This window comes from Pseudorca crassidens, chromosome 13 (genome assembly GCF_039906515.1).
Source record: "Pseudorca crassidens isolate mPseCra1 chromosome 13, mPseCra1.hap1, whole genome shotgun sequence".
Lineage (NCBI taxonomy): Eukaryota > Metazoa > Chordata > Mammalia > Artiodactyla > Delphinidae > Pseudorca > Pseudorca crassidens.
The window spans coordinates 25411878-25422233 of NC_090308.1; positions in this window are offsets into that span (position 1 = coordinate 25411878).

Below are 10356 nucleotides of genomic sequence, written 5' to 3' on the forward strand. Positions count from 1 at the left end.
CCATATCTTCTGCTCTGAGTAGCAATTACCCTACTTTCAGTGCTATGCACAATCTTAATTTTAAATCACTAAGAAATACAAATGTCCAATATACATGTTCCAACTCACTTAAAATAAGCTGAACATCAAATTAAGGAGATGCCTATTTTTTTCCCTTATCAGACTGGCAAAAATGACGACATTTATAAAACACGATGTTGGCAAGCATTGGTCAGAACTCCGTGTGCTTTCAGTGGAAATAAAAATGGGCGCCACCATTTGGAAGGGCAATTTGTTAATATCAGTCTCTGATCCATTATTTCCACTGATAGAGATTTATCCCAAGGAAATATTTGCAGAAATACACAACGGGATGTTTGTTGTGGCAGAAAGCTGGTAACAACTTAAATACCCATCAACAGGAGAATAGTTGACTTAACTGTGGTTACTTTATACCATGGAATTATGATGCATAATGAAAAGTGAATAAGGTAAAACAGTGTCTGCAAGTATTGAAAAAATTGTTGCACAGGCCAAGCTTTATGACCAGGTCACACCATTTCCCATTTTTATCTCTATCCATATGATGATCCAATTTATTTGGTGGTTATATTTCCTGAAATCAAGAGTGATGGAGGGCTCCCCTGGTGGTGCAGTGGTTAAGAATCCACCTGCCAATGCAGGGGACACGGGTTCATGCCCTGGTCCGGGAAGATCCCAAATGCTGTGGAGCAACTAAGCCCGTGCGCCACAACTACTGAGGCCACATGCCACAACTACGGAAGCCCACACACCTAGAGCCTGTGCTCTGCAACAAGAGAAGCCACCACAATGAGAAGTCTGCACAATACAAGGAAGAATATCCCCTGCTCGCCGCAACTAGAGAAAGCCTGTGCACAGCAACGAAGACCCAAAGCAACCAAAAATTGAAAAAAAAAAAGGAGAGTAATGGAGGCTGCTGGTAGATTAAGTTGTCATTGTAGGAATACAGAACAGTACAAACCTTCCCTTGGAGGTTTTTAAGGTCAGTTTGGGAGACGACATGGACACCTGTGGAGAGGCAGCCACCAAGACCAAGCGGGCTCTGAAAAGTCGTTATGGGCTGGGCTGAGGTGACCTCACATAGTGGGTCAAATGTAAGCAGGACAGAACTCACAGAAAATTCCAAAAAAAACAAAATGTCCCTTTCAGAAACAGAGTGAAATGTGGAAATTTTAAATATAAAAAGTCTTCTAAACATTGATGGTCCCTTCAATTTGTTAAAGTAACAAGTTTGTATAATTTTTTAATACAACTCTGATATGCCTTCAGTTTGCTAAAGAAGCAAATCTGTGTAATTTTTAATAAAACCTTACTCAGCCTAGGTCTGTGCTTTCTCATCCTCTTCCCTATCTTGCAAGTGTATTTTTTAAAAGTGCATTTTGAGAGCATGTATTACACATTTAGGTCTTAGCTGAATATTTATTGGAAAATTTCCAGGCTGACTTGCATTTTAGTGATCTCCCAGGAGCACAATAATCTCCTTTGTACTGGGGGGTGTGGGAGAAGGAGGGGGAGGGAGAGGGAGGGAGGGAGGGAGGGAGAGAGAGAGAGAGAGAGCGTGAGAGCAAGCATACTCTTGAATTGGTTTGGAGAGATAACTAGAGTCTTAAAATATATACTGACAACTGGCTATGCTCTACAGATTTCAAATGTGCGCCAATCAATTTAAGAATATGCACACTAAAACTGCATTTCAGGAGTTAATTGTGCAGGCTCTGCAGCGAAATGTCTGGGCTTGACGCCCAGCTCTGCCACTTACTGTGTTATCTGGGGAAAGTCATTAACCTCTCTGTGCCTCAGTTTCCTCATCTGTAGAAGAAGTGATAGCTGTACATTGCTCATGATATTGTGAGGATAAGAGAAATGAATGGGTCTTTAAAACGGGGACTGGCACATAGTAAGTGCTAGAGAAGGGTTAGGTGCTATTATTATTATTTGCACAGTGGTACTGAGGTCTTAGACTAAGAAGGTTGGTCTGGCCTTGTCCTAGCTCTAACAGCAAGCTGCCGAGCAATCCTTTTTCTTTTTAATTAATTTATTTTATTTATTTATTTTTGGCTGTGTTGGGTCTTTGTTGCTGTGTGCGGGCTTTCTCTAGTTGTGGTGAGCGGGGGCGACTCTTTGTTGCAGTGCGCAGGCTTCTCATTGTGGTGGCTTCTCTTGTTGCGGAGCATGGGATCTAGGCGCCTGGGCTTCAGGAGTTGTGGCTCACGGGCTCTGGAGCGCAGGCTCAGTAGTTGTGGCGCACAGGCTTAGAAGGTCCGTGGCATGTGGGATCTTCCCAGACCAGGGCTCGAACCCGTGTCCCCTGCATTGGCAGGCAGATTCTTAACCACTGTACCACCAGGGAAGCCCTGCTGAGCAATCTTAAACAAGTAATTTAAACTATGTGTGTTTCAGCATCTCTGTCTGCAAAGTAGACAATAATTGAGCCTACCTCATAAGATTGCTCTGAGAATAAAGAAATGAATACATATCATATACTAAGAATAGTGCTACATACCTTGAAACACTCAATAAATGTTAACATTTATTATTTCTAATTAAACTTATGTGTTCCAGATGACAATTTTTGAGCTCAGTATTTCAGTCTCTATTTGTTTCATGGCTTTCAGAGCTTGGAACTGACGTTGAGATTTAACCATTATCTATTCACAGTATATGCCTACACTGACCCTTCATTAACTCTGTTTCCTTGTTGGTTCCAAATGCTGTACTTACCTAAGACGCCACCTTTAGCTCAACTCAGAGATCATGACATCAGTGTGATGGCGTGGACATGGCATGGACATTGCACAAGTAGGTCAGAGTCTGAATCCCCTCATTTACTAAAGTAATTTACTTAATAGCTCAGTTTTAGTTTTCTTCATTTGTAGAATGGGCATAACAGCATTTTTTAAAAGTTTTTTTTAATTTATTTTATTTTATTTTTTACTTTTTTTTTGGCTGTGTTCGGTCTTCGTTGCTGTGTGTGGGCTTTCTCTAGTTGTGGCGAGCAGTGGCTACTCCTTGTTGCAGTGCATGGGCTTATCATTGCAGTGGCTTCTCTTGTTGCGGAGCACAGGTTCTAGGTGCACGGGCTTCAGTAGTTGTGGCTGATGGGCTTGGTTGCTCTGCGGCATGTGGGATCTTCCCGGACCAGGGTTCGAACCCATGTCCCCTGCATTGGCAGGCGGATTCTTAACCTCTGTGCCACCAGGGAAGTCCCAAATGGGCATAGCAGCTTTTAACTCACAGATCGTTGTGAGAATTTAAAGAGATATTACTTGTATGATAACTTGGCGGAGCTCTTGGAACGTAGCAATTTTAAGTGAATGTTAGTTGTTCCCACTCAGTGGAAGGCTGTCAACAAATCCCTTTTGGAATGTTGGTACACTAGTCCCAGGGAAGGGCTTAGAACTGGAATTGAGTTATAATCAGGCACAGAGAACAAACAGACCTGAAACAAGCCTTATGTCCCACTCTTAATAATTGTGCTGATTGCTCCAGAGCCATCAGTGATACACACCCCACTCTGCTCCTACAGCCCCAGGCACAGTCCTGCACTAGGACAGCACACAGTGCTGGCATCAGCAGTATCACTTGGTATAATTATCTTCTGCAAAGCCCAAGTACCGAGTGGGTGGCTATGGGGCCATGTCCTCTCCAGATCTCTAGACTATTTCCTGGCACAGTGCAGTGTGTATGAGTGGAACTCAACAGATATTTCCTGGAGGAATAAATATAATATTCAGTATTATACGGAAATGTAAAGATCCAAACAGAGAAAATAAAGGTAGCAGAGGTAGGACAAATCAGGTATTAAATACTGTTATGGAAAGTGTAAACAGAAAAGCCACTTGGCAAGGTGGATCAAGAACTTGCAAATATTCATATTTTTACCATCAAATAAAAAAACAGGACACCAAGTTATATTTAGAGTTTAATCCTAATTTTGTAAAAACCAAAAAATATATAATCCATATAATGTATATGGGTGATATGTGTGTGTCCATACAGAAAAAAAGAGAAACAGAAAGAAGAGATATATCAAAATATTTTGAGGCAAGGGAGGAGCCAGGATATATAGGAGTTTTTGTAAGGAAGCATTAAGCAAACCAACAGAAAGCCCAAACAATCAGGTAATTAAACATCAAAAGATTACTGCTAATTAAAGAAAAACCAGACATCTCAAGTTAATGAACTTAGTGCTTTTCTGTGTATGGGAAGAGTCTAGGCCTAATGAAATAATTCCTTTGATGTGCACCTTAACTATCTAGGGCCATTCTCCTGCTTTTCTTTATCCTGAATCCTCTCAGGGTGCACTTTGGGCGAGGGTGGCTTCAGTGGCTGATGGGGTCATGGCAGCAACATCCTTTGTTTACTGTTGCGGCTCCTCCCTTACCTCTTTGTAACAGTCCCTCAGAGCTATCTTAGAGGCTGTACCTCAGGCTTACGTCCTCAGTAATGCCCCAAGCAAAATATAATTTTCAGCTTTTAGGTTGTGCTTTTTTTTTTTTTTCAGTCCACACTGGATACCTAAAAACATTTTTAAAATTTGAAGATTAATTATTGATTGTAGGGTTTTCATATTTAATTTTATATGAGGAAAATGATTGATATTGGAATTTTCATTTTCTTATGAGGAAAATTATTTACCAAGCAATATAGAGGCACTGAAAAATCAAAAGGGGCTTCCCTGGTGGCGCAGTGGTTGAGAGTCCACCTGCCGATGCAGGGGACGCGGGATCGTACCCCGGTCCGGGAAGATCCCACATGCCATGGAGCGGCTGGGTCCGTGAGCCATGGCCGCTGAGCCTGCGCGTCCAGAGCCTGTGCTCCACCACGGGAGAGGCCACAACAGTGAGAGGCCCGCGTACCGCAAAAAAAAAAAAAAAAGAAAAAAAGAAAAATCGAAAGTATTTTTGGAACAGTTTCAGATTTACAGAAAAATTGCCACAGTACAGAGTTCCCATAAACCCCTACCGATTTCCTGTTATTAACATTTTACATCAGTATGGTACGCATGTTACATTTAATGAATCAATATGGATATAGTGTATTAACTGAAGTTATAGAATCACCCTGAAAATCATACTATGTGACTAATAGTTTCTCTATGGTCGTTTAGTCGATTTTGTCTTGCACATGCTATACTGAATAACAGTGTTCTACTGCCATCTACTGTTCTGAATAATTTTTTTTAATTTGATTCTTAGAATTTTTCATTTATCTATACTTTCATAGCCTTTTAGAGCTGTAACTTTCCCTACGGTTCACTTTTTTAACCACCTCAATAAATAAGTGACTATATTGAGGCTCAGAGAGACCAAGGCTCACAGGTAGCTATTGACACAGCCATTCATCCATTCATGTATTCATCAAACAATTACTTAACACCTGTATTAGAAAAGGTGCTGGGGATACAAGGCGAATAGGAGAATGGTCACTTTCCTCAAGAAACTCACTGTCTAATGGGGACAAGAAAAGGATGATTATAAAACAATCTGATTACTACATATGCTTCAAGTCTTGTGGGAGCACAGGGAAAGGACACATGGTTACCTTAGGTCGGACGCGGGAAGGTAGGGAATATGCCAAGATTCAGGGCCATCTCGTTGGAAGACATGTGGTCTGAAGCAGATCTTAAGAGATCAGCAGGAACTAAATGGGTGAATAGGGCGGGGACTGGGAAGAGAGGAATTCCAGAAATAACGTCAGAAAGAAAGGCAAAAATAGTCCGCTGTATGTGAGAAATTTAAAAGAAGAGCAGAGAGTGTAAAATAACAGAGGTGACAGATGAAGCTGGAGAGGCTCACAGGGGTCAGACCATGGAGGAATTTGTGTGTCACTTTTGGAAATCTCATTTTTGTTTGTTTGTTTGTCTTTTGCGGTACGCGGGCCTCTCACTGTTGTGGCCTCTCCCGTTGCGGAGCACAGGCTCCGGACGCGCAGGCTCAGCGGCCATGGCTCACGGGCCCAGCCGCTCCGCGGCATGTGGTATCCTCCCGAACCGGGGCACGAACCCGCGTCCCCTGCATCGGCAGGGGGACTCTCAACCACTGTGCCACCAGGGAAGCCCTGGAAATCTCATTCTTGATCACAGAGGTGACGGAGCAGCAGTGAAGGGAGCCTGGAGGAGTGTCAGGGTCAGGTTCACATTCAGTTGCATCATGTTAGTAGTCCTGTGGAAGATGGATTAGGGAGGGCGGGCGGTGTCCAGAACTGGAAACACGGAGGGCAGTGAGGAGGCAGCGTGGCAGTAAAGACAAATGAAGTAGAGCAGGAGGAACAGGGATGGAGCAGAGAGTCTGCATTGTAGAAATACTGGGGAGGTAAAGTAGGTGGCAAAGCTTTCAATGCTGCCTATATATTGGATACACAAGAAAGAGTCAAGGATGATCTTGGAGTTTTAATTTCGGTGACCAAGGTGATGGAGTTACTGCAGAAAGAAGCTAATGGTTTAGGGAAGAGAGGGCCATTTGAACTCTGCACAGGTTGAGGTTAAATTGTCTGAGGGAGAATCCAGGTCGTGCCACCTTGCTGGAAGTTGGTCTAAAGGTCTGAAGCACAGAGGAAAAGTATGCACTGGAGACGTGTATTTTCAAGTCATGAGTATGTAGGTAGGGGTTGAAATCATGAAAGTGGATGATGTAACTCAAAGCAAATGTATGGAAGGAACAGAAGAGTGGTGAAAGGAAAGAAGCCCAGAGAACGCAACCCTGGATGAAGGCAGGGGCAGAGGAAGACTAGCACAGTAAGGACACAGGGAGGGGGTGGATGGAGAGCTAGCGTGAAAGAAAAAGACATCTCTGACAGCTGGTAGTTGGCCTGGCAACCAATGTCTAGGCTATGACGATCCAATGCCGAGCATAACTAATTTCACAGACTATTAACACCAGACAAGGTTACTCTGTAATTGTGGTAGCACAAGACAAAAACAAGCCCACTCCATAATTAGATTTGAATGCAGAAAAAACAAAAACACCATGCAATTCTTCCTGAAATAATGTAACTCAGAACAAAACACCCACTTCCTTGAATCCTCTTCAAAATCACCCAATAGAAGCCTAAATCTTATTACTAGCCCCCCCAACACCCCCTCACTGAGACATCCTCATGGGGTACAGCCTCCCTAGCTGCAATGAGTCAGTAAATCTAACTTTATTTGACTATCAGTGTGTTCCTGGTGGTCTTTGGAATGGCACTGGAATTTAACATCTTTTTTTTTTTGCGGTCCGTGGGCCTCTCACTGTTGTGGCCTCTCCCGTTGCGGAGCACAGGCTCTGGACGCACAGGCTCAGCGGCCATGGCTCACGGGCCTAGCCGCTCCGCGGCATGTGGGATCTTCCTGGACCAGGGCACGAACCCGTGTCCCTGCATTGGCAGGCTTACTCTCAACCACTGTGCCACCAGGGAAGACCCTAACATCTTTACAGAAGCCAAGAGAGTAGAAAGCTTCATGGAGGGAGATATTAAAGTATCTATTGCCACAAAGAGGCCAATGATATCCATTGAATTTGGCAATAGCTTACTGGTGACCTTTGTGAGAGCAGTTTTAGTAGGATATTAGGAGTAGATGCAGTGGTGTGCTCTTACTAGCTTGAGACAAATGATTATATATATTCTTCCTAACTCTGTGTTCAGTGACATCAAATTGGTAGCTGGAAATCAGCCATGGGAGAGTAGCTACCCCATAGAAATTGGCAAATACTATATGTCAAGGATTTTTTTTTTTTCTTCAGAGAGTTGGTTGTTAAACTTTGGCCATCACATCACTAGGTAGAAGGAAAATTACAGTTGGCTGAGGAAGGAAAATGGAGAGAGAGAGAGTAGCGATAATTGAAAGGTTGCATAAGCCAGGGAGAAGAGATTGGATGAGGATTAGAGGGGAAATACAGGGTCAGCAAGAACCAGAACTCAGACTACCTGATTTTCTGTTCAGTGCTTCTTTTACCATCACCTCTTTACCGCACTGCTGTCAGTTTGGTTTACTAGTGAGGACGTGACAACTTACACGGGGGTCATTTCACTACAGCTTGGGAGAGAACTGGCAGTGGTTTGGATGCTTTTGAGGGCAAGGAGAGGAGAGAAAGAAGGAAACTTCTGGAGGAATATCTCCCAAACTCTAATGAGTGGCTGTTATAAACAGTACTGTCTCTGGTGTCAAGCTGGGTGGCGTGTGGCTTTGCCACTCAGGGACTGTGTGCTCTTGAGAAAGCTGCTTAACTTCTTTGTGCCCCAGTCTTATCATCTATATGCAGGCGATAGTGGTACACACCTCATTGGGTGGGTGTGAAAAACTTACTGGCACATAGCAAACTCCCAGCAAATGTGAGTCAGCTATTATTATTACTGTTACTTTTTCTGGACAGGAGGGTAAAACAACTAAAAATTTTCACTTTAAAATGATATATTTATGTATTTTTGTTTATAACACTCATTGCTTTTATAACCATAAAACCCCCAGATTTATAAAAATAGAAACTTTTTTCAGTAACAATTTACGTTGTTGAGTGTTCTGCAATCCACATATTATCCAGTAGGGGGCGCTATTTAACCGTCTAGTATCCGCTATAATCCATCATTTCAGGAATATGGCTGGGTGAATGATTGCATTGTCTATGGTAATTATTTACTGTTAATATTCATACATAGAATTTGCCCCTTACAAACATGAAAAGCCCCATTTCCAGCCTTATTAAAATGGAAAACCTATGTGAAAATCATCATCATCATCATCATAATCATCATCACCAACACTTTTGTTGCAGCTTACTAAGTGTGGGCATTATCCTGAGCATTTTACATATATTAGCTCTTTTGATACTTATTACAATGCTGTGGGGTGGGCACCATCCATTCTATAGATGAGGAGACTGAGGCACAGAGAAGTTAAGTGGCCCAACGTCACACAGCTAGTATGAGAAAGGATCTGAACCTGAGCTATCTGGTTCCACAGTCTCGGAATCACGTGTGAGGTATGTTATTGTTGCAACTCAACCAGGGTCAGTTTGGGTCTCTTCCAGAAATTCTGAAGAGTACTTTCCTTGCTTTCACTTCAGCATTAATGAGCTCTATTCCTCAAATCTACTGAAACAAGACAAAGAAATCACATCTCGTCCAAAATTATCTGAAGATGCTAAGACACCAATGAAACTCTCAATTTGTTTGAAATCACTTTGCCTGCAATCGGTACTTTATTTGATTTGTAAGAATATGAGTTTTCGTCACAAATATATTATACAGCTAATAAAACAAATATTTTCATTACTTTTGAAAACTGAGAGCATTTTCTTCACACAGTCTACACCGTATGCAGTTAACTCTCGGCAGAATAGCCCCTCGTGCTATTTAAAAAAAAAATAATTAATTTTTTTTTGCTGTGTTGGGTCTTCGTTGTTGCACGTGGGCTTTCTCTAGTTGCAGGCAGCAGGGGCAACTCTTTGTTGAGGTGCGCGGGCTTCTCACTGCGGTGGCTTCTCTTATTGCGGAGAATGGAGTCTAGGCATGCAGGCTTCAGTAGCTGGAGCATGTGAGCTCAGTAGTTGTGGCTCACGGGCTCTGGAGCGCAAGCTCAGTAGTTGTGGTGCACGGGCTTAATTGCTCTGCGGCATGTGGGATCTTCCCGGACCAGGGATTGAACCCATGTCCCCTGCATTGGCAGGTGGATTCCTAACCACTGCACCACCAGGGAAGCCCCTTTGTGTTACTTTTGAAAGTGAAAATTTTTGTTTTTAATGAAAATATGTGAAGCTGGTTTATGTAAAATGAAGGCTGGGGAAATTATTTCAGGTGGTTTCAGACACTAACTTTCTCAGTAATTTTATTTTATTCATCCTCAAAAATTGCCAGAGAACTGCATAACACAAAATATAGTATTTTGTTTCTATTGAGAATACCAAACTGAAATATAGGAGACTAAATTTTAAACACTGCTAAATATTTCCCACTTCTTTCATTTTAAATTAATGGGAAAAGTAAGGGATTCACATCTGAGAAATGCAAATCAAACCCACAGTGAGATATTTCCTCATGCCTGTCAGAATGGCTATCAAGGATAACAAATGTTTGTGAGGATGTGCAGAAAAGGGAACCCTCCTACACTGTTGGTGGAAAAGTAAATTGGTATAGCCACTATGGAAAACAGTATGGAGATTCCTCAAAAAACTAAAAATAGAACTATCATACGAGTCAGCAATTCCACTCCTGGGAATGTATCTGAAGAAAAGGAAAACACTAATTCAAAAAGATACATGCACTCCAATGTTCACTGCAGCATTATTTACAATATCCAAGATATGAAAGCAACGTAGTGTCCATCAACAGATGAATGAATAAAGATGTGGGGTGTAT